The following is a 22747-nucleotide window of genomic DNA, read 5'->3' on the forward strand; positions in this document are numbered from 1 at the left end:
TTCAGAGCTCAGAGAGAGAGACCTCATTATACCACATCCTGAGAGAGAGAGAGAAGCACTTCTCATTCCGAGTGACAGGTGACATGTTCTTCAGAAACATGTAAAAAGATGGCAAGCTAATTTAATTCCTTTCTCCTTTTTAATGGTGGTTGAAATAATTGTATCTGTACAAATGATGCTGGGAAGCCTGGAATATAGGAGTTTTGAGCTAGGGATGTCCAAACCCCAGGTGGATTTTGGGAGGGTGCTTTGGTGACGCAGGTCTTTGAGGACATGCTCCTGTTTGAAAATGGCCTGCCAATATTCTTGGATAAAAGTGTTCTTAGAGGTACATGAAAGCTCGGTCTAGAAAACTAAAACTGTCCAGTGCAGGGGGTCTGGGGGGGGTCCCCTGTGGCTCAGATGGTAAAGAATCTGCCTGCAATATGGGAGGCCCAGGTTCGACCCCTGGGTCAGGAAGACCTCCTGGAGAAGGGAATGGCAACCCACTCCAGTATTCTTGCCTGGAGAATTCTATGGACAGAGGAGTCTGGCGGGCTACAGTCCATGGGGTTGCAAAGAGTCGGACATGACAGAGCAAGTAACATACACACACATATGGGGGGTCTCAGCTATTGGCTATGGGGTTCATTCCTTGAGAATCTCTGATGTAAGGCATTGGGATTTTAAGGCAGACGTTCTAGTGCACATTTGGGCTGAATTAAAAATGATCTTGATCATTCTCTACTTTTCACTTTGAGTTATGTCAACCTGTTCTATTAGTAATGCCGCTAATCAAATAATTAGTCATTTCTCTAAAGATGGACTTTCTGGAACATGCTTTCCCACTCTAAATATCAAAACAAAAACTCAACCTTCCAAATGTCTCTATTTGGTTGTGAATTGGAAAAAATGCAGATGATAACTTCTGTGCTTTGGGGAACATGTATAAATAAACTTCTTATAAAAGAAATTCTTATAAAAGATAAGAACACAGAGATGTCAAAAACAACCTTTCTGCCTTACCTCAATTGAAAGAGGTACCCGTGGCAGAGATATAATTGTCTAAGACCTGAGGTCAATTCCTTTTGATCCTTCCCCCAACCTTAGCATCAAATTGTCCACAGATTGGAAGGCACCTATCTAAAATACAGAATCTTCTACATCAGGGTCTTCATTTTCTTAAAGGGTGTCTGTACTACTCTCTACCTTTCCTCATTCAGGGATCTGTGTATTGAAGTCACGGCAGTCAAGGGAACTGTTTCATATCTTAGGGCCTCTTAATATCCTTCTAAAGTCCCTCTAGCGCTCTTAATGTTGCCTAGCAGCAAGGTCCTCCAATAACAGACACCCTTTAGCTCAGAATCATAGCTCCGATCAATGCTGTAGTGTTTTTAGTAACTGGAGTCCAGGGGCCGTGACTCAAGGATATTTGGGAATAAAGTCAGCCCCCCTCTACCTGCACCTACCAAAAGGAATTAAACCGGGGAAGGGATAAGCCTGCATTTGCAAACCATTATGGGGTATCTGGGAACTGAATCCAATTTAAAATGCCTTGATTATCTTTGAGTTTCTTGACCTACTTTGCATTGGGGTCACAAAGGGAGGCACATTCTTTGGTATCGAAGTTGTGTTTCTTGTGATAATCTCTGAGGTTCTTCCACATGTATTCATGGACAAAGGCAAATGGCCTTAAAATAACTGGGTAGCCTCATTTGTGGCTGAATGACTCTCAGGTGAAATCAGATTTACTGTTAGACACCAACCAATATCAGGGCGTGGTCAGCAGTAAATGACGAATCCCAAGTCATTGATTCTGTACTCCAGGAATATCTTTGAGGTGGGAAGAGATGGAAAGAAGGCTATACACTGCTTCTAGCCACTACTAACCTTAGACCCAGGTAGAAGAGGCCACTTTCAGGCTCCACACTTCAGAGTGTGTGTGCTAAGTCGCTTGAGTCATGTCCAACTCTTGAGATCCTATGGACTGCAGCCTGCCAGGCTCCTATGTCCATGGGATTCTCTGGGCAAGAATACTGGGGTGGGTTGCTGTGCCCTCCTCCAGGGGATCTTCCCTACCTAGGGATCAAACCCACATCTCTTACATCTAACTTGCACTGGCAGGGGAGTTCTTTACCCCTAGTGCTACCAGGGAAGCCCACACTTCTTAAGCATCACTGTGCATTCAGTTCATCTGGGCATATCCTGAAAATGCAACCTGAATCTCCCTCATGATGCGGATGAGGCTAACTCATGGACCACTTTTTGAGGAGGTAGAGTTGTACCTGTCCTCATGGAGCAAGAAGTTCATGAAGACAAAGGATTCTGCATACTCTGAGCATTTATCTCTTTTCTAGATCATTTTCTGGCTACTCAGGATCCCCAAATTCCCCACTTCTATGGCTCTTAGCTCACTCCCTACATCTGAAAGTCCCTTTCTTCTGGTCTGTTCTTCTTAGGATGTGCTGCACCTATGATATCCACATCCCTAGGCCTTTGGAGGACCAGGGGAGGCTGTGGGTCATGGGTAGGAATGATACTTGGGTGTGCAGGCTCTGTCTATGAGGCTCTTTGTGTTGTTGGTCAGAGCCAGAGTGGGAAGGTGTGGTACAGGCTAGGTACCAATTTTCTCTTTGCTGCCAGGAGGCAAAGTAGAACTCTTAGGAGTCCCACGATTTTAAATTCAAAGCTAATCTTTCAGGTCATTACAGAGTAGGTTTAGTTAGAAGAATATAGCAGATTTTTACGTACTTTATTATCTGTTTTAAAGCTTTGAAATATTTAGACATATATGTGGTTCTCCTCTTACATAGAGGCAATGCCTCTTACATAGAGGCAATGCAAAAAATTGATATAATTTGTATTGTTCATATATACATGAGTGTGTGTTTAATGGACAGAAAACTGTGCTTGGATGCATGTTGTCTCAGTCGTGTCTATCCACCAGCCTCTTCTGTCCGTGGAATTCTCCAGACAAGAATACTGGAGTGAATTGCCATGCCCTCCTCCAGGGGATCTCCTGGACCCAGGGATCAAACCCATGTCTCTTATGTCGCCTGCACTGGCAGGTGGGTTCTTAACCACTAGTGCAACTTGGGAAGCCCAGACGTATAACTAGTATTTTCCAATTCAGGGGAATAAAGAAAATCTAACTAATATTTTCTGAGCTGCATATACAGCTCACACTTATCGGTAGGAAGTAAGCTGTAATTTTTTCCCCCTCTTCAAAGTCATCCTTCTTACTTGATCCTTAAACATCTTCTCCAAGTCACTGCTGCAGCATGCAGACCCTCTTTGTTTTCTGAATCTCATCCTCTAGTCGCTTTATTTATTAGGACATTTGGTTCATGTGTAGGCAAAATATAAACCAGATCTAAAATAACTTCAAAGATAAGAGCAAATCTAGGTACTTCTGCCCTTTCTGAGAAAAACACAACACAGAGAGAGAAGATAGTGAGGGATTAGGAGAAGCAGGATAAGGTTACGGGAGCCCATGAAATGACAACCCACTCCAATATCCTTGCCCAGAGAATCCCATGGGTAGAGGAGCCTGGCAGGCTACAGTCCATAGTATCGCAAAGAGTCAGACACAACTGAACATACACTCATGCAGTGGTTATCATGTTTGCGATGCTAAGCAAACGTGCATAGCAGACAAAGGGGAGCTGACAAACTACAGTGAACAGGAAAGACTTCAGCAAAGAACAGCTAGAAAATGTCAATGGACCACACTGAGATGTATCAACGCTTACAGTGGCAACATCCGGTAATGGGGTTGGCAAGCGTAAGAAACTGGGACCATGGACCAAATGGGAGCAGAAGGCTTATTTTGGGGGCAAAGTAGGTCCACACTGTAGGAAGAGGTTGAGGAACTCGTTCAGCTTGTTTAGGTCAGCATCCCTTCATCTCACCCTCAGACGGCAAACTCATTGAGGACAAGGACTGTCTCCTTCTACTTTTCAATCCCAAAGACTATGTTAAGGCTCCATAAATGCTTGCTGAATTGAACTGAATTGAGAGTGGAATTTGTCTCTACTTTTTTTTTTCCCTCTGGGCTTACTGACAGAGGTAATGCTTCTTCTAAATTCCTCTGAGATCATCCTTTCTAAAGGAAGTTCCCAGGAGGGAATCAATGACTCCAGTCCCTGTGGGGAATTGATGATTTCCTAAGGATTCCTAGGACGTCGCTCTCCAAGCTTCATTGGCATTCTGCTGTGTATTATGCAAGATGCTGCTAAGAGAGAGGTCTTGTCAAAGGCAAATAAAGCCTAAATAGAAGATAAGCAGATTAAAAAATTCTCTCCCACAATGGCTATACAATAGGTTATAATTGCCCCTAGAATGAAGTACCTACTGCCACTCCCCTCCGTCTAAATATAGCTGGCTTCTGCTTTTCTTCGCGTGTGTCCCTATAGCTACAGCCTTGGTGAGTTACAGAACATAATCTTCAGTAAATTTGCAGTTTCTTTGAAGATGTAAAAGAAAGTAAAAGATGAACCAAAAAATTAGGCTGATGCTTATCACAGAATGGTGCTATAAGGGTTCCATGAGTCACAGCATCATAAACTCAGCTGAGTTTCAAGCTTATGGAAAACATTTAATATCTAATTGCAGGTGTTAGTTCATGAGAAAGGATGCTAGTCATTAATGACTAGACTAGCTGCACCAGTGCATACCCGTGATTGTCAGCTCTGGATGTGAACTGAGTCTCAGGGTTTTGCTAGTTTAGTCACATATCATGGGTTTAGTGGTTAGAAGGGTAAGATTAGTTAGAAATTTGATTTAAGTCTTTTATTGATGTGATTCTGCTTAGCATCAAGGGATGTATTAATAGAAAGGTCACCATTAATTTAGAATACCTGTAATGCACAGACTATCATCCTGGATAATCTGGGTTCCTTTTACACCATCACTATAACTCTCCCCATACTGTTTGATAAAAAAACCATCTGAAAATTTCAGGCCCAAACAGCTTAGGATAGATTTCAATATATTCAAATAAAATCTGGCTTCAAAATATTGTTCTTCCATGTTTTAGCTGTGCAATTCTTGTCGAGTTTGATTTCTAGTTTCTTGATCATAAAATAAGAAGAATATGATCAAACTCACTGGAAGTTTTCAAAGAGGACAGAAATAAAATATTGGGTGAGAAAGCATTTTGTAAACTTTGGTACAGTGCTAAAGAAAATGTCGGTTTATTATTGCTAAAAATGACATTTGTCAGAAAGTTGTACATCCTTAAAAGACCCTGATGTTGTGAGAGAAAGAGCTCCATATAAACACATATCCCTACTATCATTTCTTGAGTTGGATCAGGAATTCATCTGATTCAAAGTTTATTGGGAGTTGAACACCCAGCCAATTTCTGTCACTAATTGGTTGATGTCATCGTGTTATGAAGTTTCACACTTTCATAGCACTTATGGCAGGATAAATTCCCTGAATCTGATCAGAATCATTTAGTGAGTGTACACGCAAAAATGTAAATTGCTTGCAGTGTTTAAAAAAAGCCCCACATTTATTCAAACCTTTGATGTGACTATTTCTAATAAAAGATGATTCCCGTGGGAAAGCGTGAAGTTTGAAAGTTTAGTTTTGTTTGAATTATTTGTATGCAGAGATCCCTATGGGTGAAACGGAAAATAGCTATTTTCCTGCTTGTTATTAGAGGAGAAGAAAGTATATTTTCCATAAATCAAAAATAACTGATTACTTGAGAGCTTTTTTTTTTTTCCTAGCTTTGGTCCAGCTCTGTAGCTCTTAAACAAACCTTTGCCTTTAATTAGCTAATCTATGTAACATCTATCTCTTGAAGCTTCTAGACAGCACACACTGAACATCCTCTCTGTTATAAAATTCTTAAGGCTTTTAGTTCAACAGAAGATCCCCAGTGGTTCCTCCATAAATTTTTACTGATGACAATGAAAGCAGCTATGATGACATCAGTTAAATGGTAATTATTAAGAATGAGAGTCCTGAACTCAGGCTGAGCCTGTGATTTTGGAAGGATAACTGGGCCTCAGATTCTGCATTTCTATCTAAAATAAAGGCAAAAGATTCAAGAGAAAAGGGTGCAGGGTTTGCTTAGCTGAGATTGTCAATCGATGAAGCTCGATTTCATTAGATAATTGTTCTGCTGAACTCTGCATAGAATCAAGTTCACTGAAGGGTGAGGCTGTTTGAGGGAGTGTTTTGAATTTACAAGCCTGATACATTTTTACTGAATGAATCCATCAGTGAGCCAATGCTCCTCCGAGTCCAAGTCTTCTGTTTCTTCTCCATTCTTCTGCCACCTTCAGAATAATCCAATCATGGAAAAGCACCGATGCTGAGGGATTCTCTGTGTGTTTGGCTCCCAACCAAGCCAAGCAGGTGATTTCCAGGATTTCTAGTGACAGGACTTTTGGCAACCTGCAGGGGTGTATGAGCATAAAAGTTTCATCTTCCTATGTAGCTTCTTTTTGGAGATCCGGGTGGAGTCTAATTGGCAGAGACAAGGTCATGAGACTACAGTTGCAAAGAAACTTTTCAGCTAAGGGTAACAAGGTGAAGGGCATTCTGGGTGAAAACAGCTGTTTAAGGAATGCTAAGAAACCTGGCCAAATACGAGATAGATGGGGAGATAATTACCCCATAACTTAGAAAACGATGATGACCTTTCTCAAGGTCAGTGTTACCTGATTCTTCTTCTCTGACTTCTGAGCCATTGTTTTACACCAAAAGGTCTAACTGCAGCCACCCAGTCCTGTGAATGGGAAGAGGTGAAACCAGCAAATTACTAACAGGTTATTCTCCAGTCTCTGGGGAAGGAAGGCTGGTGTGTCCTTGGGTTTAGGTTTTAGCTATACCAATGATGGAGACTGCTTTGGGGTCTCCATGGGATTGAGATCGTATGTATATATCTGGCTGGATTCTGTGCCGTTTCCACCAGCTCTTTGCATCCTCCTCCCTTTGAGTCTCACTAATCAACCCCCCTCCTCCTGGCATTGAAATCCTTGGCATGTCTCAGATAATCATCATTTAGCAAGCTGCCACACATAGATGCCTCCTCTTACGCTCTCCTTGGAAGCCAACTCCTCTTTCTTTGATGCACACAAAGAGCAGGACATTGTCTGAGGATTGGAGAATGATCCTGGGCCATGTCATGGTCTGTCTCAGTTTGTTCCAAATGGGTATAAGTTTATTGATTATTTTCCCTAATAAAACACTTTGCGGTCACTGAGTAAAACAAAAAACAAACCACCACCACGGCTACCAAACCTCCAAAGGCAGGGTGGCTGCAACTGCTATTGTAATAGCACTTTAAGAAAAAGGTACGTGAAGCCCGATCACTATTTACTCTCTGAAGTTTCTATGCTTAGAAGGAGCGTGTTCTTTCAATGTTAATAATTAAAGTAAATTCTAAGTGCATAACACAGGCTTTTCAAATAAGCATATGCAGAGATGGTTTTTAAAAACTTTTCTTGATGACTTAGTTTTTTCCCCTTCCCTTTTTAGTATTCTGTGAAGCACTCTAATCTTTGTACTACAAAACAGTTCTCTTTTAAGATTCAGAACTTGCCAACAGTTGGATAAGATGTAATAAAGTCTCTTGTAACAGCACCCTGCTGACACAGGCGCTGATAGAGAGGAGCTGGAGAGAATGAAAGGCTGAAGGTTTATATTCTTTCCTGGAAGTCGAATTCAGTACCGGGGATCAATGGCAGCTTGTCCCTGCCTCTGAAGGAAAGAGGAAGCTCTAAGACTCATTGTTTAGTTTGGGGGTGGGGGGTGGTGGCATGTGGGGGGAACAGGGAGGAGCAAATTCAAAGTCTCACTGAACAAAACTGCAGACACGTGGACAGAACATCTGATCTTCTTGCTGATATTGTTTGTTGATAAAATACGTACTGAAGCAGGAAAGAAGGAAGATGAAAGAACGTGGTACAGCTCAAACTCCAAGTCTTTCTCCTCAAAAGGAGAAGCAGAGAAAAGTAGAATACCATTAGGCCAACCTGCTTCCAGAAAGAAGTCCTAGCCCCCCTACACAGGAGCTGCTGGGGGGTGTCTGGACAAACTTCTTCATAGGTGGGGACCATCCTCCTCAACTGCAGAGGGCACTTACTGGAGAGGCTGGAAAGAAGTTTTCAGGGTTCTATGGTATTTCTTTCTTCCAGATGTAACAGGGAGAACAGAATCTGATTCCATGTTGGTGCTGTTTCTTTCACTTTAACCTCTTCTCTTCCTTGCTTCTATTACTGTGATCCCTGAAAGAATGTTCTCAATAGCTATGTGAGCTAAGTCACTTTAGTGACTTTAGTAGTGGACAACTCTGTGACCCCATGGACTGTAGCCTGTCAGGCTCCTCTGTCCATGGGATTCTTCTCCAGGCAAGAATACTGGAGTGGATTGCCATGCCCTCCACCAGGGGATCTTCCTGACCTGGAGAATGAACCCACACTTCTTACTTCTCCTGGATTGGCAAGTGGCTTCTCGGGAAGCCACCTGGGAAGCCCTTCTATAGCTATAAGCATAGGTTATGGTCTGCCTTTGGGAACCCTGCCCCGCTGCCTGAATGTTTAAACTAAATTGCCTTTGTTCAGTTTATGGGGATACATTCTGACCTTGCCCAGCTGTGAATGACTGCAGGAAAGAAAAAAATTAACACATCCCCTCCCAGATGTTGGCCAAGCTAGGAGATGTTCTGCAAGACTTATGCCCTTTTTACTTTACTTCCTCACCTCCTCCCCCATCTCTGTTCTATAAAAGAAACTGACATCCAGAGCCTGATAAGATGGTACTCTGGGACGCTAATTGGCCATCTTCTCAGACACCCGACTTTCCAAATAAAGCAGCCAATCCTACCTCAGCGCCTTGTCTCCTTGGTCTGTTGCGTGGCCAGCAGACTGGCCTTGGATTTGCTAAAAAGGCATAACAAGGGAACCTTCTAAGATGCTACCCTGAGCACCTGTCAGGAGCCCTTGAGAGCTTGAGGAACCTGAGGATAGTATTTAATGTCTGCCTTGAGAAGACTAAAGCTAAGGCTGGTGATGGTCTCCTAGTGCCAGCACAAAGGGGCTCATGGAAGTGATGACTCTTCTAATGCAAAGGGACATGTGTCCCAGAGGCCACAAGGGAATTCCACAGGTTGGTCTGGGGATGTTTGATAGGGATTTTGTTTGAAAGGAGCAAAACCCCCACAATCAGACCTGGATGTCTGGGTTTCTAGAACAAAAGTCCTAGGTGGTCTCAGGAGAAGATTTGCTTATATCAAGGGAGATCCAGTGAGAAGTCCCTGCAGGAGGCTTTTAAAAACAAAAGACAACAAACAAAATATAGCAAAAAGGCTAGCAATTATACATTTGCTATTCAGAAGGTGCCTGTATCCAGATTATGACTGTGCTTTCTATGAGAAATGCTTGAGTTCCCTTCTAATTGTCTCTGGTTTGGGGCAGGCAAAGGGATGTAGGAAAAGAGCAGGGGAAGCTGCAGAGAGGAAGCCAGGCATACCCACTGCCTGCCCTCCAGGTCTCCAGGCCTTGGGCTTGGGCTTAAGAAGAATCCTGCAGGTGAATGAAGTTTGGCATTCCGACAGTTATAGTGTACTGGATATTTTTGGAGTCGATTACTGAACTGAGACTGCTTTTGTGATTAAAAGGAGTTTGGACAGCTTTAAGACTTTCCTGAAATTTTATCCCAGGGATAGAGAAGACTAATCCAGAGTGATTTTGTAGGGACTCAGGAAGAAAGAATAAATTTACTCTTTTGATTGCACTTTATCCAGTCCAGTTCATTCAATAAAAGAGTTATACATGTGAGACTGGTTTCTAAGTAATACAAAAGCTATTGTTATGAAAATATAAATTCAGCCAGAAGAGTGTGTGTATATGTGTATGTGAGGGAGAGAGAGAGAATGAGAGGGAGAAGTAAAGAGGGAATAAACTGGTTCTCAAGTCAGAAAGGTCTTTCTGGTTCTTTTTTTAAATTAAGTATAGTTCCCTGTGCTATACAGTAGATGCTTGTTTATCTATTTTATATACAGTATATATCTGTTAATCTCAACCTTACCCTCATCCCCCCACCATCTGCCTCTTTTACTTTGCTACGTACTTAAAGATTCTAAGACTGAGTTGGTTTCTTCATCTGTAAAGTAGGATTCACAATGATGCTGCTTTCATGGGGGTCTTGCAACGATGGAGACAATGCTTATAAAGCATGTAGTATGCTGTTTATTGCACAGCAAGCACTCAGTACACATAAGCTATTTCAATAACTGTCTACTTTTCATCCATTTCTCCCCACACTTTTGAATCTGGTTACACATCCTTCTCATCACGACCTCCAACCAGCATCCAAGCTCAAGGAAACAGTACGGACTTCATTTATGTCTTTATTCTCTAAAACTGTCAGAACATTTAGTATTCAACACATATGTATTGAATGAGTAATATGAAGGTGAAACAAACAGATTCTGCTTTAAAGTGCTCGTTAGTAAGTTAAAAATAACTACGAAATCAGAGTGGTGACTTCCATATGAAGTAGAGAGAAAGTGAGGGTTCAGAGCATGATATTCCCTCCAGATAGCTAAATCGTGACGTGGCAAGTTCACTGGAGTGATTTTCAGTTGAGTATCCCAGGAATTCCCATTCATTCATCCATTCTTCCTTTCATTCACTCAAGAACTATTTGAGTGCCTCATCTATTTTCAGTCTTTTAGCCACTGATTGTAACCAATCAAATCAGACACAGACTGTCTCTGGGGATTTAGAGGGCTCCTTGCTCAGGGAGATGAGCTAGGAGCCACAGGCTGGGAGAACACAGCTCAGTCATATGGACCTTAAGTTCATGGTGAAGTCCACGATTCTGGGGCATGACTGGGACAGCCAGGTGAAGGAGGGATGCGGTCAAGCCACCCACTGGTTAACTGGTTGGGTGCTGAACAGCCCTTACTGATCTGCAGACTGTCAAACACCCCTAGGTCAAGGTTAGGCTAGCAAAAGAGCCCAAATCTCTAACCGGCATCAAAGGGAAGGGAGGGCAGGGCTCAAACCAAAGCAAATCCTATGACCCTCTTTTTAGGAAGAGCCGCTTTTTCTTTCCTTTGTTTCCTCTAATAGACATTTTTTGGGGGTCCTTTCTGAACGTGCTGAGGGATTACCAGTGAGGTGGCAGGGCTGTTGATATGTGAGCCATCTGTCTGTCAAGCTGTCAGTCATTGTGAAGGGACCACAAAGTTGGCCCAGGTTGGATCGAAGGCTCTGGGTACACAGTGGCCTCTCTGGAGTTGGTGGGTGGTGCAGAGGACACGCCCACAGCCATCAGTGGACCAGGTGAGCTTGGTAACTCTAATTTTCCTTCTCGATTTGTCAAATGGCTGATCATCTCCCCTGCTCAACTCTATTACTCAGTCTCAGAAACATTTGTAGCCCCAAACATTTCCATTTCCCTGCTCCTTCTCATCTGTCCTTTGGTTAAACAGTCACTTTTCCTTGAAGAAGATCAAAGCTTTGAGGTCAAGGTTTCAGATTTTTGAATGACTCTGATCTACTGACCATTAGGAGTAATGCCAACTTTTTTTTTCTTGGTGCCAAACCAGCTTGATAAATAATCATTTTTCTGCCATTTATATGTGTTTTAGAGAAATGTGTATTTATTGACTGTTCTCTGAGAATACAGTGCCAGGCAAAATTTTTGTTTAAAAGGTGCATTATCTCTCATAGATCGGTGCCCGCATTAGGAAACAAAAAGAAATGAGTACTTTCAAAACAGAGATGCAGAGTGGCTATTGGAATGCCTGTACCACTAGATTCAGAAATTCTCTGGCAACTTTTCAGCTGGAAAAAGGCTCTGGAGTGGTGGGGGATCCACTGACCTGGGAAGTCAGAGACCTGGGTCTTCTTCCTGTGTCTGAGTGATTTCAGTTCAGAGCACACGAAAATGACAAGTGACATCAGAGTGCAAGGATGATAATGAATTGAATTCTAAATGTTCTTACTGCAATAAACCTCTTGGACTACCATGAGCAATGCTCAGCATCTTTCTCCTCTAAACTGTAAAAGTATACAATTGACAGTTTGAACAATCCAGCTGACCCATTACAGTATAATCCCACTTGTTCGCTGTTTTCTTTTGTTTATTTGTTCATAAATTCATTTATGGGCTTATCCATTCACTCTTTCAATTATTCATTCATTTAAGCAGCAAAGATATCATTTGTTTTTTGATCAAATAATGGAGGCACACATGAAAGGGATGCTGTGAGATAAGAACGATAGGCCAATTTCCAGCCTGTCTCTGAAAGTTCCCTTAAGAGTGCAGCTCTTGTGGCTGATGGACACCCAGGCTACGGCCTTTAAGCAAGTCCCATATGCATAACATGCGGTCCAAGTACCTCTCAATTTGGGGTAGTAAAGGGTACCAGGGTGTGAGATAGTACAGAATATGTATGGTTTCTGCCTCTAGTTTCTGACACGGGGCTCCAGGAGCGTAGGAGTGTGCATTCTCAGTCGTGTCTGACTCTTTACAACCCCATGGACGGTAGCCCGCCAGGCTCCTCTGTCCATGGGATTCTCCAGGCAAGAATACTGAAGTGGGTTGCCATTTCCTTTTCCAGGGGATCCTCCCATTCCAGGAATTGAACATTAGCAGGTGAATTCTTTACCACTGAGCCACCTGGAAGCTCTGAAAGTCCTGTAACTTCCTGGGTGATGAGAGAACTAGGAACATCTTTGATCCTGGTTCCTGATACAGTAAAGTTTGTAATTTCCTGGGTGAGAGGAGCCTCCTTTGCTCTAATGAGGTGACTATGGGTGGGATCCTGGATGAAGTGCTGGTCACTCCAGAAGGGAGAAGGGCTAAACGTGGAGTTAATGATCTTTCATGCCTCTATGCTGAAACCTCCATAAAAATCCCTAAAGTACAGGGTTCCACAAGTTTTGGAGTTGGTGACTATGGAGGTGCTGGAGAGTGGTATGTCTGAAGAGGGCTTGGGAGTGCCACGTCCCCTCCACCTATACATCTCTTCTTTCTGAGTGTAAAGCTGTATCCTTTATCTGTTGTTTTATGCTTGACTGGTAAGCATCAGTGAGGGTCTCTCTGTGTGCCGCTCTAGCAAATTAAGTGAGCATTGTTGGAACTGATGCTCTACAGCTGGTTGGTTGGAAGCAGAAGTAACAACCTTGACCTGTGATGAGCATCTGAGGTGTGTGTGTGCACTGACTTGTGTGAGTTGGGGACAGTCTTATGCAACCGAGCCCTTAACCTGTGGGGTCTGACATGATCTCTTGGTAGGCAATGTCAGAATCGGGTTGAATAGTAGGACACCCAGCTGGCGTCACAGAACATTGCTTCCAGGAAAAATCCTTCGTACATTTGAGGACCAGAAATGAAATGAAGCATCAAAAGTGAAGTGTCTCCATGAAGGGAAATGGAGACACACACAGAAACTGTGTTCTTCTCCTACAGGAAGGAAAAGCTAGTTTTTTTTTTATTTTTATTATTATACAAGATCGAGGCTAATTAACAACAGCAACAACAAACTCAACTCTGAACAGCTTGCTGGTAACATAGTAGCCAAGATGGGTATTTAACAGGTGATACTGGAGATGAAGCCAGTCATAAAGCTTGAATGGGGGTATTTGCTTCAACTGAGGTTTGAAAAAAGGGAAACAACTCTTTATGATTCTGTCAAAGGTAATAGGCTTGAATTGAGGATCAGATGATGAATTGTGAGAACAGAAGAGAGGAAAACTGCTATTACCTTTCTTACAACAAGGTGAAACTTGATGAATGAGGGAAAGGTCAGTAGGACCCAGATGGAAATGCTCACTTAGGTCTTGGGTATTTACCAGGGGCTCGATCTACAGAGGAACAATGCCATCTCAAAGCCAGTGCACAGGAGGGAATGGTGCTATCTTCCAATTTCCAGGCAGAGAATGACTCAATTCTTAGTCCAGAACTAAGAACCTTGGAGTCATAAGAAAAATATAGATATTTATTTACCAGAAAGGAAGGAACACATCACAACAAAAAATGCCCTAAAAAAGAAGCATGGTGTGTGTGTGTGTATGCTCAGTCATGTCCTACTTTTTTCAACCTCATGGACTGTAGCCTGCCAAACTCTGTCCATGGAATTTCCCAGGCAAGAATACTGGAGTGGGTTGCCATTTCTTTCTCCAGGGGATCAAACCCGGGGATCAAACCCATGTCTCCTGAGTCTCCTGCATTGGCAGGCAGATTTTTTTTTTTTTTTTTACCACTGTGCCACCTGGGAAGCTCAAAAAAGAAGCATCTCTGTCCCAACCCTGGGTCTCGGTGTCCTCATCGATTCAAGAAAAAGAAATTGGAGTAAAAACACAGCCAATGACAGGTTCAAATACCTACAGTGTCCAGCAGGTGAGTAACATACATCACAATAGGGAAGGACGGGGACTAGGTTGAATTGGAAGATGAGTCCAATAATATACATAGAAAGATAATGTTTCTGGAGCCAGCTCTACTTTAGCCCTGGACCATTAATTTACAACCTTTGGACTAAATTAATTTTCCATCATTAGAAATCAAATTCCTCTAAATTTAGCCAGGTGCAGTTTGTGGCCGCATGGCTGAAAATAATCTACTGATCACAGCATCAGATTTTATGGACTCCAGAACAACTTCCCTGGAGTATTTTTCCCCAGCAAAGTTATTCTACATCTGTTACACTTTCTGCTCCCTTGCTAAATGACCCAGAGGAAGATTCCAAGTAAAGGGTCAGTCACCGAACACTCACTCTGAGTGGGCATCTGGTTGCCAAAACTCATCCAGAAGCCTGATTTGAACTCTCCCCAGACTCAGCCTGTGGCTCCCTGCTTTGCCACAGTAGCCTCCTGTCAGCTATTGCTTGAAAGAAAGCAAAGGAGTCCCTCCCTCCTTTCCGCCCCGCGACTCCATCCTCCAGTGGCAATGGCTTTGTTTCTACTACCAGTGGCATCCCCTTTCTGGAGTAATGCACGTCTTTCTAACTCAGCCCTGTATGTCTCTGGGGCTCAGCTGCCACGTGACTTCTTGCATTCCCTGTCTCTCACTGTTGCGCTCGTGTTCAGTTGCTCAGTTGTGTCTGACTCAATGCGACCCCATGGACTGTAGCCAACCAGGCTCCTCTATCCATGGGATTCTCCAGGTGAGAATACCTGAATGGGTTGCCATTTCTTCCTCCAGGTGATCTTTCTGACCCCGGGATTGAACTCCTACATTGGCAGGCAGATTCTTTATCACTTCGCCAGCTAGGAAGACCTGTCTGGGTACAATGAATCCCGCTCAGCACGGACTCACCTTTGCTGTCCTGGTCATGGTTCTGCCGCTCATCCAAGGCCTCCAGCAAGACCTGCAGCTCTCTAAAATCCTCTTGGTTTCTCTCCTTGCAAGGGGATGCTCATGTACTCTGTGATCAGGGCCCTGGGCTCCATGGCCCCAGCTCTAAGGAGTCATCTTTCTCATTGCCAGTTCTTACCCAGAGACTGGAAAACAAAGGCAGAGAGAGGTTGGTTCTTACCCACAGTGCTTTCTATGTTTGGATTCTCAAAACAGCCAATTGGAGGTCGATAAACTAGTTTCTTTCTCCTAAGAACCCCAGAGGCCTGGGCAGCTACTCAGTAAATAAATATTTGCTTCAGATTCTATTGGCAAGCAGAAATGTCTCATTATTCACCTCTGGATAGAAGGGAGTCTGCTCTCTACTCTTCCTAGCTGGACCTTAGATCTTTCTTTCCTGGCTTGGATATCAGCCAAAACATCTCACCTTTCCCCTTTCTTTTCCATTTGAAAAGCTTAGAGAAGGAGGAAGAAAAAGTTGGTGTGTTAACCTTCTCCTTACCCCACTTCTTTTTCTTAAGTTTGGAGGTGAGGAGGCTGAATGATTGAAAATACCCACTGGGCTTCTTCATCTTCTCCGCGGTTAGAACAAACGAGGAGGGCACAGCCTGGAGCAGTGCTACTGGTCCTCACCAGGCTGGGATGCAGAGAGTGGGAGTCTGGGTACCATCCGTGGAGCCAGACGTGATATTATATACGAGGTCTCATTTGCATCTTTAGATGTAACACTGGGGACTTTTTTGGTAATCTTTCTATTTGGAGGATTTCTGGCCCTTAGTGTTAAATGGCTCTTTGGGGGGAATGTGCCATATTTTATAGTTCAGATTGGGTTTTCTGTGGAGGTGTGGTTGATGGGAGCATAGGACCTGCTTAGTTTTATGTTGGTCCTGCAATCTCTGCTCCTTGAAAATCTGTTACTTCATTCTCAAGATGTTACTGTGTGCTTCATAAGGGCTCATTTATGCATGAATAAGCAGGAGACAGAGTCCTCGGATTGGCCTCTGGGAAAATCTTTGGGTTAAGACTTTGTAGGCAATTTTCAACCACCTGTAAAATTGGCATAATACATTGTGATGTCATAATTCTGATATCTGGCTGGACATTCTTCAGTAAAATAGTTCCAAATATACAATGCCTGCCTGTGTTCACACATGTGATTGCGTGCACACACACACACACACACACACAGACATATAATCAGTGCAGAAGCAATGTCATTTTATATTGAAGAACTTGTCTACACATAACATTGAGTACAGGGCTCTCAGAACACTGCAAGAGCTTACAGGCTACCTAACTGCTGACTACAGGAGGAGTTGGGGCTTCCCAGGTGGCCTGTGGTAAAGAATCTGCCTGTCAATACAGGAGAAACAGGAGATGTGGGTTCGATCCCTGGGTTGGGAAGATCTGCAGAAGGAAATGACAACCCACTCAGGTATTCTTGCCTGAAGAATCCCACGGACAGAGGAACCTGATGGGCTAGAGTCCATGGGGTTGCAAAGACTTGGACATGACTGAGCATGCACACACACATACACACACACACACACACACACACACACACACACACTTAGTAGTTTTGGCTTGACTTCCTGGCATGGGTCTCTCTTTTAAACTGGGCACCATTCTGCCCTTCCTCATGATAAGCCAGGCTGCCTCAGAGGCTCTGCAGTCTTTCTGCTCAACCCATTTGACAGCTAAGAAAATAGAAGCTCAGAAGACCAGAAGGCTAACTTCCTAAGTAAAGTCAGGAGAGCTATATTTCATCCTAACAACTGGTGAATCTGAGTTTGATGAAATTTTAAATTCAACCAAGCTGATGTATTAAATGAACTTATGGCTTATTAGAAATGAAAGCTCCTTAGAAATCATGTTGGCCAGCCACTTCGTTCTATAAATGAAAATCTGAATCCCAGCGAAGTTTGTATGTGTCCCTCCTGGCATCACCTTTCTCTAATAGATTCAGTCTTTGTGCTGTCTCCCCCCTCCAGGGTTATGGTTGCTTCCTTTATGCTGAGGAAAAAACCGTCTTAAAACTCAAAGTTGGCAGGATTTTAGAGACCTATGGTTTCTCCACCCAGAGGTTTATATTCAAAAGGATCAGTAAGCAAAGGAGAAAAATTTTTATTAACAATGTTGAAACTAGGACATATGGTATTTAATGTTAGAAAACACATTTTGGTCCATACGCAACCTGGATTATTGAATAAAATAAAAACTACCACAGTCCTCTGGCATTACTGTTGTCTGAACTATTTATTTCTACCCTGAATGAGAATATTATTTTTTTACAAAATATTCTTAATCTTTACATGTAATTTTTATTTCATTGAGGGAATTGGTTAAAATAGAGCTTTAGGTGTTCTTACACATCACAATTGTTTTGTAAAAGACCAGTGAAAGTGAGTGTTAGCAATCATGTCTGCAAACCCATGGGCTGTATGTAGCCCTCCAGGCTCCTCTGTCCATGGGGATTCTCAGGCAAGAATACTGGAGTGGGTTGCCATTCCCTTCTCCAGGGCATCTTCCTGACCCAGAGATCAAACCCGAGTCTCCCACACTGCAGGTGGATTCTTTACCATCTGAGCTACCAGGGAAGCCTTTTAGAATGCTGCATTTGATAATATTATTATAACAATTGTTATGATAATGAATATCACCTATAGGAGATTTGTTATAGCCTAGAGTTGACACATTAAGTGTTTAAACTCATTGAACATATCCTAACATTGAGATTCTGTGAGTTAAACATTTTAATCACCTCTAGTTAAAGATGAGGAAACTAAGCCCCACAGCTAGTAAGGGATGTTCATTGTGTGGGGACTACGTGCCCAGCTCTACATCGCTGGACACGAAGTTCCAAGGATGAGCACCATGGCAACTCTACCTTCATAATCCAGCCATGGAGCAAAGCATGTCCTTGTGTTGAACTGAGCCCACCGCAGGGTCCTGGAGGTTTCAGGGGATGTTAAAAGGAGAGGGAACCAGAGCACACCTGCTCCCCCTACACATGCTGTTTAGTACAGAGTGGACATGGGGCTCACTAGTCAAATTCCAGGAGAGGCTGGAGGGAGCCACAGCTGTGAATACAGGAGAAGAAGGGAAGAGCGCAGAGCTGTGGTGGCAGCAGGTAAGCCCCCATGCCACTCTGGCTCTTGTCCCCCTCCCCCTCTGCTTTGGCCCCTAAATCCTGTCCTTAATTTATAGAGGTGTCTAGACATTATTTGCCTTCAACCAGGCTAACCCTGACTTGATGAAGAGATACAGTGAATAAAGTTTGGAGACAGCTCTGTGTCTTAAGACTTACCTTTTCCCATTCATTGCGTGAAGGGGTAAATTGTGTGTGTGTGTATGTAAATATATGTAGGTGTATGTATGTGAGTGTGTATATGTGTTTATGTGAGGATGTGCATGTGTGTGTATGTGGGAATATGTGCATATTTGTATGTGTGTTTATGTGAGTGGATGTATGCGTGCACGCATGCATGTGTGTATGTGTATGCGGTTTATGTATGTGCATGTTTATATATGTATACATGAGTTAATCAGTATATGTATTCGTGTATATGTGAGTATTTGTGTGCATCTGTATGTAAGTGTGTGTATGTACAGTACATGTATGTAGCTGTATATATATGCATATGTGTATATGTATGGGGTACATTTATCGGTATGTTGGATGTATGTGTGCATGTATATATGTGTATGTGGGTGTGTATGTGTGTGTGTACAGTGTGTGTAAGTATGTGTATGCACTTGTATATTCAGGTATATGTACATATGTGTGTATGTTTGTGGGTATATGTGTGCATGTGTGTGCATTTGGGTACGTGTGCATATACAGTGTGTGTATGTGTGTGTGCATGTGTATATAGGGATATGCATATATGTGTATGTGTATGTGTGTATGTGTATATGTGCACACTGTGTATATATGTATATGTGTGTTTGTGTGTGTCTGTGTGTAGCTTTAAAATAGGCCTCATCGAATGGTCAACTAGTCCTGGCCTTTCATCCTGTGGGATTCCAACTGCCACCCTCTTGGTTCTCTTTGCCAGGAAGGCCTCAGGGCTCTGGGATCTGAGGCACCTTGGTTTTCCTTTCTGTTACTCTTGGTTTGGGGTTTTGTGCTGTTTCAATTTGCAGCCTTTTCAGAACTTTCCAGAAGTACAGAGCCTCCATTTATTATAACTTTGCATTTTGTTATTTACACTAAGAAGCCTTTGGGTGTGAGCAGCTGCATATTAACATATATTATGCCTGCAGTCTAGCACATCAGCATTTTTAAGAGCTGCACAAGATTTTCCTTGCACCCATATCAACAGGTGAGGGCCAAAGGGAGTGCCCTAGAAACACAGACATTATTTTTATTTCCTTCCCTTCTTCCTGATCAAAGGCAAGTTAAAGCCACTCCTGAGGGGCATATTTACCAGTCTAGTGTATTTCTTCAGGTCTTTAGCTACTCAAAGGCTCAGGGCTACTCAGGGCTTCTCCTGTGACTCAGCTGGTAAAGAATCCACCTGCAATGTGGAGACCCGGGTTTGATCCCTGGGGTGGGAAGATCCCCTGGAGAAGGGAAAGGCTACCCATCCAATATTCTGGCCTGGAGAATTCCATGGACTGTATAGTCCATGGGGTTGCAAAAAGCTGGACGTGACTGAGCGATTTTTACTTTAGCCACTCAAAAAGAGTAAATCCCCCTTTTCAGTGTGATATTTCTTCTGTCGCTTTAAAGTGGACAACTTTGGCAAAATCTGATATTATAAATGGATCAGCAAACTTGATAATGAGAGCAGCAATTTCTTCGGAGCAGAGGTTCAGCAATTACTAAGAATGCATGTGAGGATTAGAGATGCTTAGGAGCTGTTTCTCTATTATCTGTGACACTGTGAGGTGAGGTTAGTGGGGGAATCATTTAATCACAAAGTATTTATGAAGAACCTACTCAAGGCTTAGTCCTGTGACTACACAATAATGCATACAGCATGCTTTAACTTCATAGAGCTTGAGAACAACTTGGGTAGTGCAAAGTGTATACTCCACAGAGCCCCACACCACCCAAGGCAGTGCCTGCTTGGTGTTTGGTGAAAATGAGAAGGGTTGGATGGGAAGAGAAGTTTCAACTGTGTCTTGAAGGATGGCTTTTACTGTGTGCAGGAGAAGAAAAATATTTCTCTTATTCTCCAGATAAGAGAAATGCTCTGTGTGTGTCTTTGATTTCTCTCTTAATTCCTTGTAGCTAATTAGTTGATAGGTTTGTCGATTTAATTTCTACAATGTTATTCAACCCATTCTCAAGTGACTGGTTTTATATTTGTTTGTTTCCTGAGCAAAGACCCCAGTACATCCTAAGCAAAGGGGGAGAACTTAGATGGAAGACCATAAGCATATATCTGAAGAGCAACTTGCTAGAGTTTAGGACATTCACAGAAGCTGGAGAGTGAGGAGGCAAGGAATCCTTGAAAGGGAATCTCCAGTGAGGTAGAACTCCATGTTTCGTAAGTAAACAAACTGCCCAAATCTGTGACTAACCCTTGAAATACGCATGCACAGGGTAGACTCCATGCATTCCAGCTAAGACACAAATAATGGACAGAGGTTTCAGTGTCTTAGCACCAAAAATTAGATTGAGCTTTGACTCTGAGATTCCAGCTGTTCAAGTTGGATTTAGAAAAACCAGAGGAACCAGAGATCAAATTGCCAACATTTGTTGGATCATCAAAAAAGCAAGAGAACTCCAGAAAAACATTTACTTCGGCTTTATTGACTATCGTAAAGCCTTTGACTGTGTGGATCACAACAAACTGTGGGAAATTCTTTAGGAGGTGGGAATTCCAGACCTCCTGACCTGCCTCCTGAGGAATCTATATGCAGGTCAAGAAGTAACATTTAGAACTGGACATGGAACAACAGATTGGTTCCAAATCAGGAAAGGAGTAGGTCAAGGTTGTATATTGTCTCCCTGCTTATTTAACTTACATGCAGAGTACATCATGTGAATTGCTGGGCTGGATGAAGCACTAGCTGGAATCAAGATTGCTGGGAGAAATATCAGTCACCTCAGATATACAGATGACATCACCCTTAGGGCAGAAAGAGAAGAGGAAATAAAGAGCCTCTTGATGAAAGTGAAAGAGGAGAGTAAAAAATCTGGCGTAAAACTCAACATTTAGAAAACTAAGATCATGGCATCTGGTCCCATCACTTCATAGCAAATAGATGGGGAAACAATAGAAACAGTGAGAGAACTTATTTATTTTTGGCTCTGAAATCACTGCAGATGGTGACTGCAACCATGAAATTAAAAGACGCTTACTCCTTGGAAGAAAAGCTATGACCAACCTAGACAGCATACTAAAAAGCAGAGACATTACTTTTGCCTACAAAGGTCCATCTAGTGAAAGCTATGGCTTTTCCAGTAGTCATGAATGGATATGAGAATTGGACCATAAACAAAGCTGAGTGCTGAAGAACTGATGCTTTTGAACTGTGGTGTTGGAGGAGACTCTTGAGAGTCCCTTGGATTGCAAGGAGATCAAACCAATCAATCCTAAAGGAAATCAGTGCTGAATATTTATTGGAAGGGCTGATGCTGGAGCTGAAACTCCAGTACTTTGGCCACCTGATGCAAAGAACTAACTCATTTGAAAAGACCCTGATGCTGGGAAAGATTGAAGGCAGGAGGAGAAGAGGATGACAGAGTTTGAGATGGTTGGATGGCATCATCAGCTCAAAGGACATGAGTTTGAGCAAGCTCTGGGAGTTGGTGATGGACAGGGAAGCCTGGTGTGCTTCAGTCCATGGGGTCGCAAACAGTCAGACACTGAGCGACTGAGCTGACTAACTTGCATCTGTGTCTAGTTAATTGGTTACTAAAACAAACAAACAAAGAAATTAAGACTCTTTAGAAGAATATTACTAGATCCAAAATTTTCTGCAATGCATCTTATACAGTGTTTAAAGGACAATTCAAATTTACTAGACACAGACAAAGATGGTGGCATGGGAGACCTCAGCCTTCATCCCCCTACAAATATCAATGAGCAAAAACAACTCTCAGGAGAGCTCTGGAATCCACTTAAGAAACTTAGCAACAGAGTGGAGCAAAAAACCTGAGAATAACCACATCAGAAGGCAAGAAAGGTTTAAAGGTTTAGTTTGCCTGTATCATCCCTCCCCTGTTACTCTATGCCTAGAGGGACCCCCTAGCAAGAAAGGGCTCCCCTTGCCAAGAAAAAAGGGCTTCCCTTGTGGATCAGCTGGTAAAGAATCTGCCTGCAATGCGGAAGACCTGGGTTCGATCCCTGGGCTGGGAAGATCCCCTGGAGAAGGGGGAGGATACCCACTCCAGTATTCTGGCCTGGAGAATTCCATGGATTGTATAGTCCTTGGGGGTTGCAAAGAGTCGGACATGACTGAGCGAGCTTCACTTTGCCAA

The sequence above is a fragment of the Bos javanicus genome, chromosome 29 (genome assembly GCF_032452875.1).
Source record: "Bos javanicus breed banteng chromosome 29, ARS-OSU_banteng_1.0, whole genome shotgun sequence".
NCBI lineage: Eukaryota > Metazoa > Chordata > Mammalia > Artiodactyla > Bovidae > Bos > Bos javanicus.